General features: G+C 50.2%; 10 non-coding genes across 10 annotated transcripts; all 10 read left to right on the forward strand.

Moving 5' to 3' along the window:
- The first annotated feature begins 505 nt into the window (after positions 1–505).
- trnad-guc (transfer RNA aspartic acid (anticodon GUC)) lies at positions 506–577 on the forward strand. Its single transcript has one exon. It is a non-coding gene; the product is annotated as a tRNA-Asp (tRNA).
- A 1,736-nt stretch (positions 578–2,313) lies between these two features.
- trnad-guc (transfer RNA aspartic acid (anticodon GUC)) lies at positions 2,314–2,386 on the forward strand. Its single transcript has one exon. It is a non-coding gene; the product is annotated as a tRNA-Asp (tRNA).
- Positions 2,387–4,126: 1,740 nt separating this feature from the next.
- On the forward strand, positions 4,127–4,198 carry trnad-guc (transfer RNA aspartic acid (anticodon GUC)). Its single transcript has one exon. It is a non-coding gene; the product is annotated as a tRNA-Asp (tRNA).
- A 1,736-nt stretch (positions 4,199–5,934) lies between these two features.
- trnad-guc (transfer RNA aspartic acid (anticodon GUC)) lies at positions 5,935–6,007 on the forward strand. The gene has a single exon. It is a non-coding gene; the product is annotated as a tRNA-Asp (tRNA).
- Positions 6,008–7,747: 1,740 nt separating this feature from the next.
- On the forward strand, positions 7,748–7,819 carry trnad-guc (transfer RNA aspartic acid (anticodon GUC)). The gene has a single exon. It is a non-coding gene; the product is annotated as a tRNA-Asp (tRNA).
- Positions 7,820–9,555: 1,736 nt separating this feature from the next.
- On the forward strand, positions 9,556–9,627 carry trnad-guc (transfer RNA aspartic acid (anticodon GUC)). The gene has a single exon. It is a non-coding gene; the product is annotated as a tRNA-Asp (tRNA).
- A 1,740-nt stretch (positions 9,628–11,367) lies between these two features.
- Positions 11,368–11,439, forward strand: trnad-guc (transfer RNA aspartic acid (anticodon GUC)). Its single transcript has one exon. It is a non-coding gene; the product is annotated as a tRNA-Asp (tRNA).
- A 1,742-nt stretch (positions 11,440–13,181) lies between these two features.
- Positions 13,182–13,253, forward strand: trnad-guc (transfer RNA aspartic acid (anticodon GUC)). Its single transcript has one exon. It is a non-coding gene; the product is annotated as a tRNA-Asp (tRNA).
- A 1,742-nt stretch (positions 13,254–14,995) lies between these two features.
- On the forward strand, positions 14,996–15,067 carry trnad-guc (transfer RNA aspartic acid (anticodon GUC)). Its single transcript has one exon. It is a non-coding gene; the product is annotated as a tRNA-Asp (tRNA).
- A 1,740-nt stretch (positions 15,068–16,807) lies between these two features.
- Positions 16,808–16,879, forward strand: trnad-guc (transfer RNA aspartic acid (anticodon GUC)). Its single transcript has one exon. It is a non-coding gene; the product is annotated as a tRNA-Asp (tRNA).
- Positions 16,880–18,319: the final 1,440 nt, after the last annotated feature.

Raw genomic sequence — 18,319 nt, forward strand, 5'->3', positions numbered from 1 at the left:
ATGTTAAATGCATGGCTGAGAGATCTGATGCAGCGTACAGTAAAGTCACCCCACCGTCCTCCGGGAGCACTGCTCTCTGATGAGGAAGCGATTGATGGGTGGTAGTAGAACCTGAGGGGACGAGCTTGAAAAAGGGAAGCTTTCGTGCTGAGTCCATTTGGCAGTGGGAATTGAAGCCAGGCTGTTGGATTTGTGCTGTCGTACACAAATCAGTTTGTTAGAAGCAGGTAATGGGAGAGCGCGCGTGGATCAGCAGCAGACGAAGTTTAACGCAGACGGTAGGGCACAACGAAAAGGCTGTTTTACAGCAGCAGCAGCAGCGGCGGATTACTTGAAAGAAAGATAGTCGAATAATAAAACATGAAAACAACAATAACTATTCTCTTAATCATCTCCACAGAGGTAGAAGATGATCTAAAGGAGAACTCAAATTGACAACAAAATCCAAATTTCACATAAGAACATTCTACCTAATACGGATGCGACAGAGTGCGCTGTCGTCCAATCCTCGGTAGTATAGTGGTTAGTATCCCCGCCTGTCACGCGGGAGACCGGGGTTCAATTCCCCGCCGGGGAGTCTGCGGCATTTTGAGAGGCCAGCTCCATATCTCAATGCAGGAGTGCCGATTTCAAGTCCCATGCGTTCCCAGGGCGGAGCGGTCTGCTCTTGTCAACAAACAAAACCTACGATACTCTCCATTCTGCTCTCCCTGGCCAACTGTCCTTTCATCTACCAAGGAGATGATCATTTGAGACTTCCTCATTTTTTGGCGACAAATGAAAACTGCCGTCCTCAAGAAGGCTCACCGGACCAGAAACCTTGTCTGCTTTCTTCCCCTTCCCCCACCCCCACTCCAGATGCTGACTTGCTCCAGCAATTTCTGTTTCCCACTCTGATTTTGTTGTCACTTCGTCCCGTCAGTGGGCATATAACTCGCACGCAAACGGCGTGCAAATTAAAACCTTTAAGCAACCGGTAGCGACAAATGACAGTGAGCTTTCCCCTCTCCCTCGCTCCAATCAAAAAGGGGTCAGACCCCTCAGAGTTTGGACCCGATCCTGCCATTAAGGTGATGCAACACCATCCCCTGCTGCTGGCAGACTGTACTACACCCACAGTGGAAAGTCAAAGTCATCTGAGTGGCATCGTCTGCTCTTCTCGATAGAAGGACAAAGCCCAGTGGCTGGGTTAACATGAAGGTCAACACAGAGGCAAGCTTGAGAAAGCACGTGCAGGTACTCAACCTACACTGTTGGCATCATAGGAGCACCACAGTGTGGAAGCAGGCCATTCACACTGACCCTTCTGAAGAGAAACCCATGCAGATCCATGCTTGGTACTGAGGGATCCCAGCAAAAGTTCACCGGTTCCCAATGTTGGGGACGTCCAGAACCAGGGGTGACAGTCTCCGAACGAAGGGCAAGCGATTCAGGAAGAATTTTTCTCTCAGAGAGTGGTGAACCTGTGGACTTGTCTCCCACAGGAAGATGCGGCTATGCCGGTTTGTGAGATACACTCAAGAGGGAGCCGGACGTAGACCTTGCAGCTAAAGGGATCCAGGGGTACGGAGAGGAAGCTGGAGTGCTTACTGAAATTACATGTTCAATCGTGATCACATTGAACGGTGGCGGTGTCTTGAAGGGCTGAATGGAACAAGTGAGGACTGCAGTTGCTGGAAATCAGAGTCTCGATCAGTGTGGCGCTGGAAACGCGAAGCAAGTCAGGCAGCATCCTGATTTTCCTGCTCCTCGGATTCTGCCTGACTTGAAGGGCTGAATGGCCTACTCCTGCACTTAATTTCTACGTTTCGATGTTAAATGCATGGCTGAGAGATCTGATGCAGCGTACAGTAAAGTCACCCCACCGTCCTCCGGGAGCACTGCTCTCTGATGAGGAAGCGATTGATGGGTGGTAGTAGAACCTGAGGGGACGAGATTGAAAAAGGGAAGCTTTCGTGCTGAGTCCATTTGGCAGTGGGAATTGAAGCCAGGCTGTTGGATTTGTGCTGTCGTACACAAATCAGTTTGTTAGAAGCAGGTAATGGGAGAGCGCGCGTGGATCAGCAGCAGACGAAGTTTAACGCAGACGGTAGGGCACAACGAAAAGGCTGTTTTACAGCAGCAGCAGCGGCGGATTACTTGAAAGAAAGATAGTCGAATAATAAAACATGAAAACAACAATAACTATTCTCTTAATCATCTCCACAGAGGTAGAAGATGATCTAAAGGAGAACTCAAATTGACAACAAAATCCAAATTTCACATAAGAACATTCTACCTAATACGGATGCGACAGAGTGCGCTGTCGTCCAATCCTCGGTAGTATAGTGGTTAGTATCCCCGCCTGTCACGCGGGAGACCGGGGGTTCAATTCCCCGCCGGGGAGTCTGCGGCATTTTGAGAGGCCAGCTCCATATCTCAATGCAGGAGTGCCGATTTCAAGTCCCATGCGTTCCCAGGGCGGAGCGGTCTGCTCTTGTCAACAAACAAAACCTACGATACTCTCCATTCTGCTCTCCCTGGCCAACTTGTCCTTTCATCTACCAAGGAGATGATCATTTGAGACTTCCTCATTTTTTGGCGACAAATGAAAACTGCCGTCCTCAAGAAGGCTCACCGGACCAGAAACCTTGTCTGCTTTCTTCCCCTTCCCCCACCCCCACTCCAGATGCTGACTTGCTCCAGCAATTTCTGTTTCCCACTCTGATTTTGTTGTCACTTCGTCCCGTCAGTGGGCATATAACTCGCACGCAAACGGCGTGCAAATTAAAACCTTTAAGCAACCGGTAGCGACAAATGACAGTGAGCTTTCCCCTCTCCCTCGCTCCAATCAAAAAGGGGTCAGACCCCTCAGAGTTTGGACCCGATCCTGCCATTAAGGTGATGCAACACCATCCCCTGCTGCTGGCAGACTGTACTACACCCACAGTGGAAAGTCAAAGTCATCTGAGTGGCATCGTCTGCTCTTCTCGATAGAAGGACAAAGCCCAGTGGCTGGGTTAACATGAAGGTCAACACAGAGGCAAGCTTGAGAAAGCACGTGCAGGTACTCAACCTACACTGTTGGCATCATAGGAGCACCACAGTGTGGAAGCAGGCCATTCACACTGACCCTTCTGAAGAGAAACCCATGCAGATCCATGCTTGGTACTGAGGGATCCCAGCAAAAGTTCACCGGTTCCCAATGTTGGGGACGTCCAGAACCAGGGGTGACAGTCTCCGAACGAAGGGCAAGCGATTCAGGAAGAATTTTTCTCTCAGAGAGTGGTGAACCTGTGGACTTGTCTCCCACAGGAAGATGCGGCTATGCCGGTTTGTGAGATACACTCAAGAGGGAGCCGGACGTAGACCTTGCAGCTAAAGGGATCCAGGGGTACGGAGAGGAAGCTGGAGTGCTTACTGAAATTACATGTTCAATCGTGATCACATTGAACGGTGGCGGTGTCTTGAAGGGCTGAATGGAACAAGTGAGGACTGCAGTTGCTGGAAATCAGAGTCTCGATCAGTGTGGCGCTGGAAACGCGAAGCAAGTCAGGCAGCATCCTGATTTTCCTGCTCCTCGGATTCTGCCTGACTTGAAGGGCTGAATGGCCTACTCCTGCACTTAATTTCTACGTTTCGATGTTAAATGCATGGCTGAGAGATCTGATGCAGCGTACAGTAAAGTCACCCCACCGTCCTCCGGGAGCACTGCTCTCTGATGAGGAAGCGATTGATGGGTGGTAGTAGAACCTGAGGGGACGAGCTTGAAAAAGGGAAGCTTTCGTGCTGAGTCCATTTGGCAGTGGGAATTGAAGCCAGGCTGTTGGATTTGTGCTGTCGTACACAAATCAGTTTGTTAGAAGCAGGTAATGGGAGAGCGCGCGTGGATCAGCAGCAGACGAAGTTTAACGCAGACGGTAGGGCACAACGAAAAGGCTGTTTTACAGCAGCAGCAGCAGCGGCGGATTACTTGAAAGAAAGATAGTCGAATAATAAAACATGAAAACAACAATAACTATTCTCTTAATCATCTCCACAGAGGTAGAAGATGATCTAAAGGAGAACTCAAATTGACAACAAAATCCAAATTTCACATAAGAACATTCTACCTAATACGGATGCGACAGAGTGCGCTGTCGTCCAATCCTCGGTAGTATAGTGGTTAGTATCCCCGCCTGTCACGCGGGAGACCGGGGTTCAATTCCCCGCCGGGGAGTCTGCGGCATTTTGAGAGGCCAGCTCCATATCTCAATGCAGGAGTGCCGATTTCAAGTCCCATGCGTTCCCAGGGCGGAGCGGTCTGCTCTTGTCAACAAACAAAACCTACGATACTCTCCATTCTGCTCTCCCTGGCCAACTGTCCTTTCATCTACCAAGGAGATGATCATTTGAGACTTCCTCATTTTTTGGCGACAAATGAAAACTGCCGTCCTCAAGAAGGCTCACCGGACCAGAAACCTTGTCTGCTTTCTTCCCCTTCCCCCACCCCCACTCCAGATGCTGACTTGCTCCAGCAATTTCTGTTTCCCACTCTGATTTTGTTGTCACTTCGTCCCGTCAGTGGGCATATAACTCGCACGCAAACGGCGTGCAAATTAAAACCTTTAAGCAACCGGTAGCGACAAATGACAGTGAGCTTTCCCCTCTCCCTCGCTCCAATCAAAAAGGGGTCAGACCCCTCAGAGTTTGGACCCGATCCTGCCATTAAGGTGATGCAACACCATCCCCTGCTGCTGGCAGACTGTACTACACCCACAGTGGAAAGTCAAAGTCATCTGAGTGGCATCGTCTGCTCTTCTCGATAGAAGGACAAAGCCCAGTGGCTGGGTTAACATGAAGGTCAACACAGAGGCAAGCTTGAGAAAGCACGTGCAGGTACTCAACCTACACTGTTGGCATCATAGGAGCACCACAGTGTGGAAGCAGGCCATTCACACTGACCCTTCTGAAGAGAAACCCATGCAGATCCATGCTTGGTACTGAGGGATCCCAGCAAAAGTTCACCGGTTCCCAATGTTGGGGACGTCCAGAACCAGGGGTGACAGTCTCCGAACGAAGGGCAAGCGATTCAGGAAGAATTTTTCTCTCAGAGAGTGGTGAACCTGTGGACTTGTCTCCCACAGGAAGATGCGGCTATGCCGGTTTGTGAGATACACTCAAGAGGGAGCCGGACGTAGACCTTGCAGCTAAAGGGATCCAGGGGTACGGAGAGGAAGCTGGAGTGCTTACTGAAATTACATGTTCAATCGTGATCACATTGAACGGTGGCGGTGTCTTGAAGGGCTGAATGGAACAAGTGAGGACTGCAGTTGCTGGAAATCAGAGTCTCGATCAGTGTGGCGCTGGAAACGCGAAGCAAGTCAGGCAGCATCCTGATTTTCCTGCTCCTCGGATTCTGCCTGACTTGAAGGGCTGAATGGCCTACTCCTGCACTTAATTTCTACGTTTCGATGTTAAATGCATGGCTGAGAGATCTGATGCAGCGTACAGTAAAGTCACCCCACCGTCCTCCGGGAGCACTGCTCTCTGATGAGGAAGCGATTGATGGGTGGTAGTAGAACCTGAGGGGACGAGCTTGAAAAAGGGAAGCTTTCGTGCTGAGTCCATTTGGCAGTGGGAATTGAAGCCAGGCTGTTGGATTTGTGCTGTCGTACACAAATCAGTTTGTTAGAAGCAGGTAATGGGAGAGCGCGCGTGGATCAGCAGCAGACGAAGTTTAACGCAGACGGTAGGGCACAACGAAAAGGCTGTTTTACAGCAGCAGCAGCGGCGGATTACTTGAAAGAAAGATAGTCGAATAATAAAACATGAAAACAACAATAACTATTCTCTTAATCATCTCCACAGAGGTAGAAGATGATCTAAAGGAGAACTCAAATTGACAACAAAATCCAAATTTCACATAAGAACATTCTACCTAATACGGATGCGACAGAGTGCGCTGTCGTCCAATCCTCGGTAGTATAGTGGTTAGTATCCCCGCCTGTCACGCGGGAGACCGGGGGTTCAATTCCCCGCCGGGGAATCTGCGGCATTTTGAGAGGCCAGCTCCATATCTCAATGCAGGAGTGCCGATTTCAAGTCCCATGCGTTCCCAGGGCGGAGCGGTCTGCTCTTGTCAACAAACAAAACCTACGATACTCTCCATTCTGCTCTCCCTGGCCAACTTGTCCTTTCATCTACCAAGGAGATGATCATTTGAGACTTCCTCATTTTTTGGCGACAAATGAAAACTGCCGTCCTCAAGAAGGCTCACCGGACCAGAAACCTTGTCTGCTTTCTTCCCCTTCCCCCACCCCCACTCCAGATGCTGACTTGCTCCAGCAATTTCTGTTTCCCACTCTGATTTTGTTGTCACTTCGTCCCGTCAGTGGGCATATAACTCGCACGCAAACGGCGTGCAAATTAAAACCTTTAAGCAACCGGTAGCGACAAATGACAGTGAGCTTTCCCCTCTCCCTCGCTCCAATCAAAAAGGGGTCAGACCCCTCAGAGTTTGGACCCGATCCTGCCATTAAGGTGATGCAACACCATCCCCTGCTGCTGGCAGACTGTACTACACCCACAGTGGAAAGTCAAAGTCATCTGAGTGGCATCGTCTGCTCTTCTCGATAGAAGGACAAAGCCCAGTGGCTGGGTTAACATGAAGGTCAACACAGAGGCAAGCTTGAGAAAGCACGTGCAGATACTCAACCTACACTGTTGGCATCATAGGAGCACCACAGTGTGGAAGCAGGCCATTCACACTGACCCTTCTGAAGAGAAACCCATGCAGATCCATGCTTGGTACTGAGGGATCCCAGCAAAAGTTCACCGGTTCCCAATGTTGGGGACGTCCAGAACCAGGGGTGACAGTCTCCGAACGAAGGGCAAGCGATTCAGGAAGAATTTTTCTCTCAGAGAGTGGTGAACCTGTGGACTTGTCTCCCACAGGAAGATGCGGCTATGCCGGTTTGTGAGATACACTCAAGAGGGAGCCGGACGTAGACCTTGCAGCTAAAGGGATCCAGGGGTACGGAGAGGAAGCTGGAGTGCTTACTGAAATTACATGTTCAATCGTGATCACATTGAACGGTGGCGGTGTCTTGAAGGGCTGAATGGAACAAGTGAGGACTGCAGTTGCTGGAAATCAGAGTCTCGATCAGTGTGGCGCTGGAAACGCGAAGCAAGTCAGGCAGCATCCTGATTTTCCTGCTCCTCGGATTCTGCCTGACTTGAAGGGCTGAATGGCCTACTCCTGCACTTAATTTCTACGTTTCGATGTTAAATGCATGGCTGAGAGATCTGATGCAGCGTACAGTAAAGTCACCCCACCGTCCTCCGGGAGCACTGCTCTCTGATGAGGAAGCGATTGATGGGTGGTAGTAGAACCTGAGGGGACGAGCTTGAAAAAGGGAAGCTTTCGTGCTGAGTCCATTTGGCAGTGGGAATTGAAGCCAGGCTGTTGGATTTGTGCTGTCGTACACAAATCAGTTTGTTAGAAGCAGGTAATGGGAGAGCGCGCGTGGATCAGCAGCAGACGAAGTTTAACGCAGACGGTAGGGCACAACGAAAAGGCTGTTTTACAGCAGCAGCAGCAGCGGCGGATTACTTGAAAGAAAGATAGTCGAATAATAAAACATGAAAACAACAATAACTATTCTCTTAATCATCTCCACAGAGGTAGAAGATGATCTAAAGGAGAACTCAAATTGACAACAAAATCCAAATTTCACATAAGAACATTCTACCTAATACGGATGCGACAGAGTGCGCTGTCGTCCAATCCTCGGTAGTATAGTGGTTAGTATCCCCGCCTGTCACGCGGGAGACCGGGGTTCAATTCCCCGCCGGGGAGTCTGCGGCATTTTGAGAGGCCAGCTCCATATCTCAATGCAGGAGTGCCGATTTCAAGTCCCATGCGTTCCCAGGGCGGAGCGGTCTGCTCTTGTCAACAAACAAAACCTACGATACTCTCCATTCTGCTCTCCCTGGCCAACTGTCCTTTCATCTACCAAGGAGATGATCATTTGAGACTTCCTCATTTTTTGGCGACAAATGAAAACTGCCGTCCTCAAGAAGGCTCACCGGACCAGAAACCTTGTCTGCTTTCTTCCCCTTCCCCCACCCCCACTCCAGATGCTGACTTGCTCCAGCAATTTCTGTTTCCCACTCTGATTTTGTTGTCACTTCGTCCCGTCAGTGGGCATATAACTCGCACGCAAACGGCGTGCAAATTAAAACCTTTAAGCAACCGGTAGCGACAAATGACAGTGAGCTTTCCCCTCTCCCTCGCTCCAATCAAAAAGGGGTCAGACCCCTCAGAGTTTGGACCCGATCCTGCCATTAAGGTGATGCAACACCATCCCCTGCTGCTGGCAGACTGTACTACACCCACAGTGGAAAGTCAAAGTCATCTGAGTGGCATCGTCTGCTCTTCTCGATAGAAGGACAAAGCCCAGTGGCTGGGTTAACATGAAGGTCAACACAGAGGCAAGCTTGAGAAAGCACGTGCAGGTACTCAACCTACACTGTTGGCATCATAGGAGCACCACAGTGTGGAAGCAGGCCATTCACACTGACCCTTCTGAAGAGAAACCCATGCAGATCCAGGCTTGGTACTGAGGGATCCCAGCAAAAGTTCACCGGTTCCCAATGTTGGGGACGTCCAGAACCAGGGGTCACAGTCTCCGAACGAAGGGCAAGCGATTCAGGAAGAATTTTTCTCTCAGAGAGTGGTGAACCTGTGGACTTGTCTCCCACAGGAAGATGCGGCTATGCCGGTTTGTGAGATACACTCAAGAGGGAGCCGGACGTAGACCTTGCAGCTAAAGGGATCCAGGGGTACGGAGAGGAAGCTGGAGTGCTTACTGAAATTACATGTTCAATCGTGATCACATTGAACGGTGGCGGTGTCTTGAAGGGCTGAATGGAACAAGTGAGGACTGCAGTTGCTGGAAATCAGAGTCTCGATCAGTGTGGCGCTGGAAACGCGAAGCAAGTCAGGCAGCATCCTGATTTTCCTGCTCCTCGGATTCTGCCTGACTTGAAGGGCTGAATGGCCTACTCCTGCACTTAATTTCTACGTTTCGATGTTAAATGCATGGCTGAGAGATCTGATGCAGCGTACAGTAAAGTCACCCCACCGTCCTCCGGGAGCACTGCTCTCTGATGAGGAAGCGATTGATGGGTGGTAGTAGAACCTGAGGGGACGAGCTTGAAAAAGGGAAGCTTTCGTGCTGAGTCCATTTGGCAGTGGGAATTGAAGCCAGGCTGTTGGATTTGTGCTGTCGTACACAAATCAGTTTGTTAGAAGCAGGTAATGGGAGAGCGCGCGTGGATCAGCAGCAGACGAAGTTTAACGCAGACGGTAGGGCACAACGAAAAGGCTGTTTTACAGCAGCAGCAGCGGCGGATTACTTGAAAGAAAGATAGTCGAATAATAAAACATGAAAACAACAATAACTATTCTCTTAATCATCTCCACAGAGGTAGAAGATGATCTAAAGGAGAACTCAAATTGACAACAAAATCCAAATTTCACATAAGAACATTCTACCTAATACGGATGCGACAGAGTGCGCTGTCGTCCAATCCTCGGTAGTATAGTGGTTAGTATCCCCGCCTGTCACGCGGGAGACCGGGGTTCAATTCCCCGCCGGGGAGTCTGCGGCATTTTGAGAGGCCAGCTCCATATCTCAATGCAGGAGTGCCGATTTCAATTCCCATGCGTTCCCAGGGCGGAGCGGTCTGCTCTTGTCAACAAACAAAACCTACGATACTCTCCATTCTGCTCTCCCTGGCCAACTTGTCCTTTCATCTACCAAGGAGATGATCATTTGAGACTTCCTCATTTTTTGGCGACAAATGAAAACTGCCGTCCTCAAGAAGGCTCACCGGACCAGAAACCTTGTCTGCTTTCTTCCCCTTCCCCCACCCCCACTCCAGATGCTGACTTGCTCCAGCAATTTCTGTTTCCCACTCTGATTTTGTTGTCACTTCGTCCCGTCAGTGGGCATATAACTCGCACGCAAACGGCGTGCAAATTAAAACCTTTAAGCAACCGGTAGCGACAAATGACAGTGAGCTTTCCCCTCTCCCTCGCTCCAATCAAAAAGGGGTCAGACCCCTCAGAGTTTGGACCCGATCCTGCCATTAAGGTGATGCAACACCATCCCCTGCTGCTGGCAGACTGTACTACACCCACAGTGGAAAGTCAAAGTCATCTGAGTGGCATCGTCTGCTCTTCTCGATAGAAGCACAAAGCCCAGTGGCTGGGTTAACATGAAGGTCAACACAGAGGCAAGCTTGAGAAAGCACGTGCAGGTACTCAACCTACACTGTTGGCATCATAGGAGCAACACAGTGTGGAAGCAGGCCATTCACACTGACCCTTCTGAAGAGAAACCCATGCAGATCCATGCTTGGTACTGAGGGATCCCAGCAAAAGTTCACCGGTTCCCAATGTTGGGGACGTCCAGAACCAGGGGTCACAGTCTCCGAACGAAGGGCAAGCGATTCAGGAAGAATTTTTCTCTCAGAGAGTGGTGAACCTGTGGACTTGTCTCCCACAGGAAGATGCGGCTATGCCGGTTTGTGAGATACACTCAAGAGGGAGCCGGACGTAGACCTTGCAGCTAAAGGGATCCAGGGGTACGGAGAGGAAGCTGGAGTGCTTACTGAAATTACATGTTCAATCGTGATCACATTGAACGGTGGCGGTGTCTTGAAGGGCTGAATGGAACAAGTGAGGACTGCAGTTGCTGGAAATCAGAGTCTCGATCAGTGTGGCGCTGGAAACGCGAAGCAAGTCAGGCAGCATCCTGATTTTCCTGCTCCTCGGATTCTGCCTGACTTGAAGGGCTGAATGGCCTACTCCTGCACTTAATTTCTACGTTTCGATGTTAAATGCATGGCTGAGAGATCTGATGCAGCGTACAGTAAAGTCACCCCACCGTCCTCCGGGAGCACTGCTCTCTGATGAGGAAGCGATTGATGGGTGGTAGTAGAACCTGAGGGGACGAGCTTGAAAAAGGGAAGCTTTCGTGCTGAGTCCATTTGGCAGTGGGAATTGAAGCCAGGCTGTTGGATTTGTGCTGTCGTACACAAATCAGTTTGTTAGAAGCAGGTAATGGGAGAGCGCGCGTGGATCAGCAGCAGACGAAGTTTAACGCAGACGGTAGGGCACAACGAAAAGGCTGTTTTACAGCAGCAGCAGCAGCGGCGGATTACTTGAAAGAAAGATAGTCGAATAATAAAACATGAAAACAACAATAACTATTCTCTTAATCATCTCCACAGAGGTAGAAGATGATCTAAAGGAGAACTCAAATTGACAACAAAATCCAAATTTCACATAAGAACATTCTACCTAATACGGATGCGACAGAGTGCGCTGTCGTCCAATCCTCGGTAGTATAGTGGTTAGTATCCCCGCCTGTCACGCGGGAGACCGGGGTTCAATTCCCCGCCGGGGAGTCTGCGGCATTTTGAGAGGCCAGCTCCATATCTCAATGCAGGAGTGCCGATTTCAAGTCCCATGCGTTCCCAGGGCGGAGCGGTCTGCTCTTGTCAACAAACAAAACCTACGATACTCTCCATTCTGCTCTCCCTGGCCAACTGTCCTTTCATCTACCAAGGAGATGATCATTTGAGACTTCCTCATTTTTTGGCGACAAATGAAAACTGCCGTCCTCAAGAAGGCTCACCGGACCAGAAACCTTGTCTGCTTTCTTCCCCTTCCCCCACCCCCACTCCAGATGCTGACTTGCTCCAGCAATTTCTGTTTCCCACTCTGATTTTGTTGTCACTTCGTCCCGTCAGTGGGCATATAACTCGCACGCAAACGGCGTGCAAATTAAAACCTTTAAGCAACCGGTAGCGACAAATGACAGTGAGCTTTCCCCTCTCCCTCGCTCCAATCAAAAAGGGGTCAGACCCCTCAGAGTTTGGACCCGATCCTGCCATTAAGGTGATGCAACACCATCCCCTGCTGCTGGCAGACTGTACTACACCCACAGTGGAAAGTCAAAGTCATCTGAGTGGCATCGTCTGCTCTTCTCGATAGAAGGACAAAGCCCAGTGGCTGGGTTAACATGAAGGTCAACACAGAGGCAAGCTTGAGAAAGCACGTGCAGGTACTCAACCTACACTGTTGGCATCATAGGAGCACCACAGTGTGGAAGCAGGCCATTCACACTGACCCTTCTGAAGAGAAACCCATGCAGATCCATGCTTGGTACTGAGGGATCCCAGCAAAAGTTCACCGGTTCCCAATGTTGGGGACGTCCAGAACCAGGGGTCACAGTCTCCGAACGAAGGGCAAGCGATTCAGGAAGAATTTTTCTCTCAGAGAGTGGTGAACCTGTGGACTTGTCTCCCACAGGAAGATGCGGCTATGCCGGTTTGTGAGATACACTCAAGAGGGAGCCGGACGTAGACCTTGCAGCTAAAGGGATCCAGGGGTACGGAGAGGAAGCTGGAGTGCTTACTGAAATTACATGTTCAATCGTGATCACATTGAACGGTGGCGGTGTCTTGAAGGGCTGAATGGAACAAGTGAGGACTGCAGTTGCTGGAAATCAGAGTCTCGATCAGTGTGGCGCTGGAAACGCGAAGCAAGTCAGGCAGCATCCTGATTTTCCTGCTCCTCGGATTCTGCCTGACTTGAAGGGCTGAATGGCCTACTCCTGCACTTAATTTCTACGTTTCGATGTTAAATGCATGGCTGAGAGATCTGATGCAGCGTACAGTAAAGTCACCCCACCGTCCTCCGGGAGCACTGCTCTCTGATGAGGAAGCGATTGATGGGTGGTAGTAGAACCTGAGGGGACGAGCTTGAAAAAGGGAAGCTTTCGTGCTGAGTCCATTTGGCAGTGGGAATTGAAGCCAGGCTGTTGGATTTGTGCTGTCGTACACAAATCAGTTTGTTAGAAGCAGGTAATGGGAGAGCGCGCGTGGATCAGCAGCAGACGAAGTTTAACGCAGACGGTAGGGCACAACGAAAAGGCTGTTTTACAGCAGCAGCAGCAGCAGCGGCGGATTACTTGAAAGAAAGATAGTCGAATAATAAAACATGAAAACAACAATAACTATTCTCTTAATCATCTCCACAGAGGTAGAAGATGATCTAAAGGAGAACTCAAATTGACAACAAAATCCAAATTTCACATAAGAACATTCTACCTAATACGGATGCGACAGAGTGCGCTGTCGTCCAATCCTCGGTAGTATAGTGGTTAGTATCCCCGCCTGTCACGCGGGAGACCGGGGTTCAATTCCCCGCCGGGGAGTCTGCGGCATTTTGAGAGGCCAGCTCCATATCTCAATGCAGGAGTGCCGATTTCAAGTCCCATGCGTTCCCAGGGCGGAGCGGTCTGCTCTTGTCAACAAACAAAACCTACGATACTCTCCATTCTGCTCTCCCTGGCCAACTGTCCTTTCATCTACCAAGGAGATGATCATTTGAGACTTCCTCATTTTTTGGCGACAAATGAAAACTGCCGTCCTCAAGAAGGCTCACCGGACCAGAAACCTTGTCTGCTTTCTTCCCCTTCCCCCACCCCCACTCCAGATGCTGACTTGCTCCAGCAATTTCTGTTTCCCACTCTGATTTTGTTGTCACTTCGTCCCGTCAGTGGGCATATAACTCGCACGCAAACGGCGTGCAAATTAAAACCTTTAAGCAACCGGTAGCGACAAATGACAGTGAGCTTTCCCCTCTCCCTCGCTCCAATCAAAAAGGGGTCAGACCCCTCAGAGTTTGGACCCGATCCTGCCATTAAGGTGATGCAACACCATCCCCTGCTGCTGGCAGACTGTACTACACCCACAGTGGAAAGTCAAAGTCATCTGAGTGGCATCGTCTGCTCTTCTCGATAGAAGGACAAAGCCCAGTGGCTGGGTTAACATGAAGGTCAACACAGAGGCAAGCTTGAGAAAGCACGTGCAGGTACTCAACCTACACTGTTGGCATCATAGGAGCACCACAGTGTGGAAGCAGGCCATTCACACTGACCCTTCTGAAGAGAAACCCATGCAGATCCATGCTTGGTACTGAGGGATCCCAGCAAAAGTTCACCGGTTCCCAATGTTGGGGACGTCCAGAACCAGGGGTCACAGTCTCCGAACGAAGGGCAAGCGATTCAGGAAGAATTTTTCTCTCAGAGAGTGGTGAACCTGTGGACTTGTCTCCCACAGGAAGATGCGGCTATGCCGGTTTGTGAGATACACTCAAGAGGGAGCCGGACGTAGACCTTGCAGCTAAAGGGATCCAGGGGTACGGAGAGGAAGCTGGAGTGCTTACTGAAATTACATGTTCAATCGTGATCACATTGAACGGTGGCGGTGTCTTGAAGGGCTGAATGGAACAAGTGAGGACTGCAGTTGCTGGAAATCAGAGTCTCGATCAGTGTGGCGCTGGAAACGCGAAGCAAGTCAGGCAGCATCCTGATTTTCCTGCTCCTCGGATTCTGCCTGACTTGAAGGGCTGAATGGCCTACTCCTGCACTTAATTTCTACGTTTCGATGTTAAATGCATGGCTGAGAGATCTGATGCAGCGTACAGTAAAGTCACCCCACCGTCCTCCGGGAGCACTGCTCTCTGATGAGGAAGCGATTGATGGGTGGTAGTAGAACCTGAGGGGACGAGCTTGAAAAAGGGAAGCTTTCGTGCTGAGTCCATTTGGCAGTGGGAATTGAAGCCAGGCTGTTGGATTTGTGCTGTCGTACACAAATCAGTTTGTTAGAAGCAGGTAATGGGAGAGCGCGCGTGGATCAGCAGCAGACGAAGTTTAACGCAGACGGTAGGGCACAACGAAAAGGCTGTTTTACAGCAGCAGCAGCAGCAGCGGCGGATTACTTGAAAGAAAGATAGTCGAATAATAAAACATGAAAACAACAATAACTATTCTCTTAATCATCTCCACAGAGGTAGAAGATGATCTAAAGGAGAACTCAAATTGACAACAAAATCCAAATTTCACATAAGAACATTCTACCTAATACGGATGCGACAGAGTGCGCTGTCGTCCAATCCTCGGTAGTATAGTGGTTAGTATCCCCGCCTGTCACGCGGGAGACCGGGGTTCAATTCCCCGCCGGGGAGTCTGCGGCATTTTGAGAGGCCAGCTCCATATCTCAATGCAGGAGTGCCGATTTCAAGTCCCATGCGTTCCCAGGGCGGAGCGGTCTGCTCTTGTCAACAAACAAAACCTACGATACTCTCCATTCTGCTCTCCCTGGCCAACTTGTCCTTTCATCTACCAAGGAGATGATCATTTGAGACTTCCTCATTTTTTGGCGACAAATGAAAACTGCCGTCCTCAAGAAGGCTCACCGGACCAGAAACCTTGTCTGCTTTCTTCCCCTTCCCCCACCCCCACTCCAGATGCTGACTTGCTCCAGCAATTTCTGTTTCCCACTCTGATTTTGTTGTCACTTCGTCCCGTCAGTGGGCATATAACTCGCACGCAAACGGCGTGCAAATTAAAACCTTTAAGCAACCGGTAGCGACAAATGACAGTGAGCTTTCCCCTCTCCCTCGCTCCAATCAAAAAGGGGTCAGACCCCTCAGAGTTTGGACCCGATCCTGCCATTAAGGTGATGCAACACCATCCCCTGCTGCTGGCAGACTGTACTACACCCACAGTGGAAAGTCAAAGTCATCTGAGTGGCATCGTCTGCTCTTCTCGATAGAAGGACAAAGCCCAGTGGCTGGGTTAACATGAAGGTCAACACAGAGGCAAGCTTGAGAAAGCACGTGCAGGTACTCAACCTACACTGTTGGCATCATAGGAGCACCACAGTGTGGAAGCAGGCCATTCACACTGACCCTTCTGAAGAGAAACCCATGCAGATCCATGCTTGGTACTGAGGGATCCCAGCAAAAGTTCACCGGTTCCCAATGTTGGGGACGTCCAGAACCAGGGGTGACAGTCTCCGAACGAAGGGCAAGCGATTCAGGAAGAATTTTTCTCTCAGAGAGTGGTGAACCTGTGGACTTGTCTCCCACAGGAAGATGCGGCTATGCCGGTTTGTGAGATACACTCAAGAGGGAGCCGGACGTAGACCTTGCAGCTAAAGGGATCCAGGGGTACGGAGAGGAAGCTGGAGTGCTTACTGAAATTACATGTTCAATCGTGATCACATTGAACGGTGGCGGTGTCTTGAAGGGCTGAATGGAACAAGTGAGGACTGCAGTTGCTGGAAATCAGAGTCTCGATCAGTGTGGCGCTGGAAACGCGAAGCAAGTCAGGCAGCATCCTGATTTTCCTGCTCCTCGGATTCTGCCTGACTTGAAGGGCTGAATGGCCTACTCCTGCACTTAATTTCTACGTTTCGATGTTAAATGCATGGCTGAGAGATCTGATGCAGCGTACAGTAAAGTCACCCCACCGTCCTCCGGGAGCACTGCTCTCTGATGAGGAAGCGATTGATGGGTGGTAGTAGAACCTGAGGGGACGAGCTTGAAAAAGGGAAGCTTTCGTGCTGAGTCCATTTGGCAGTGGGAATTGAAGCCAGGCTGTTGGATTTGTGCTGTCGTACACAAATCAGTTTGTTAGAAGCAGGTAATGGGAGAGCGCGCGTGGATCAGCAGCAGACGAAGTTTAACGCAGACGGTAGGGCACAACGAAAAGGCTGTTTTACAGCAGCAGCAGCAGCGGCGGATTACTTGAAAGAAAGATAGTCGAATAATAAAACATGAAAACAACAATAACTATTCTCTTAATCATCTCCACAGAGGTAGAAGATGATCTAAAGGAGAACTCAAATTGACAACAAAATCCAAATTTCACATAAGAACATTCTACCTAATACGGATGCGACAGAGTGCGCTGTCGTCCAATCCTCGGTAGTATAGTGGTTAGTATCCCCGCCTGTCACGCGGGAGACCGGGGTTCAATTCCCCGCCGGGGAGTCTGCGGCATTTTGAGAGGCCAGCTCCATATCTCAATGCAGGAGTGCCGATTTCAATTCCCATGCGTTCCCAGGGCCGAGCGGTCTGCTCTTGTCAACAAACAAAACCTACGATACTCTCCATTCTGCTCTCCCTGGCCAACTTGTCCTTTCATCTACCAAGGAGATGATCATTTGAGACTTCCTCCTTTTTTGGCGACAAATGAAAACTGCCGTCCTCAAGAAGGCTCACCGGACCAGAAACCTTGTCTGCTTTCTTCCCCTTCCCCCACCCCCACTCCAGATGCTGACTTGCTCCAGCAATTTCTGTTTCCCACTCTGATTTTGTTGTCACTTCGTCCCGTCAGTGGGCATATAACTCGCACGCAAACGGCGTGCAAATTAAAACCTTTAAGCAACCGGTAGCGACAAATGACAGTGAGCTTTCCCCTCTCCCTCGCTCCAATCAAAAAGGGGTCAGACCCCTCAGAGTTTGGACCCGATCCTGCCATTAAGGTGATGCAACACCATCCCCTGCTGCTGGCAGACTGTACTACACCCACAGTGGAAAGTCAAAGTCATCTGAGTGGCATCGTCTGCTCTTCTCGATAGAAGGACAAAGCCCAGTGGCTGGGTTAACATGAAGGTCAACACAGAGGCAAGCTTGAGAAAGCACGTGCAGGTACTCAACCTACACTGTTGGCATCATAGGAGCACCACAGTGTGGAAGCAGGCCATTCACACTGACCCTTCTGAAGAGAAACCCATGCAGATCCATGCTTGGTACTGAGGGATCCCAGCAAAAGTTCACCGGTTCCCAATGTTGGGGACGTCCAGAACCAGGGGTGACAGTCTCCGAACGAAGGGCAAGCGATTCAGGAAGAATTTTTCTCTCAGAGAGTGGTGAACCTGTGGACTTGTCTCCCACAGGAAGATGCGGCTATGCCGGTTTGTGAGATACACTCAAGAGGGAGCCGGACGTAGACCTTGCAGCTAAAGGGATCCAGGGGTACGGAGAGGAAGCTGGAGTGCTTACTGAAATTACATGTTCAATCGTGATCACATTGAACGGTGGCGGTGTCTTGAAGGGCTGAATGGAACAAGTGAGGACTGCAGTTGCTGGAAATCAGAGTCTCGATCAGTGTGGCGCTGGAAACGCGAAGCAAGTCAGGCAGCATCCTGATTTTCCTGCTCCTCGGATTCTGCCTGACTTGAAGGGCTGAATGGCCTACTCCTGCACTTAATTTCTACGTTTCGATGTTAAATGCATGGCTGAGAGATCTGATGCAGCGTACAGTAAAGTCACCCCACCGTCCTCCGGGAGCACTGCTCTCTGATGAGGAAGCGATTGATGGGTGGTAGTAGAACCTGAGGGGACGAGCTTGAAAAAGGGAAGCTTTCGTGCTGAGTCCATTTGGCAGTGGGAATTGAAGCCAGGCTGTTGGATTTGTGCTGTCGTACA

Source organism: Chiloscyllium punctatum, chromosome 30 (assembly GCF_047496795.1).
Source record: "Chiloscyllium punctatum isolate Juve2018m chromosome 30, sChiPun1.3, whole genome shotgun sequence".
Taxonomy (NCBI): Eukaryota; Metazoa; Chordata; class Chondrichthyes; order Orectolobiformes; family Hemiscylliidae; genus Chiloscyllium; species Chiloscyllium punctatum.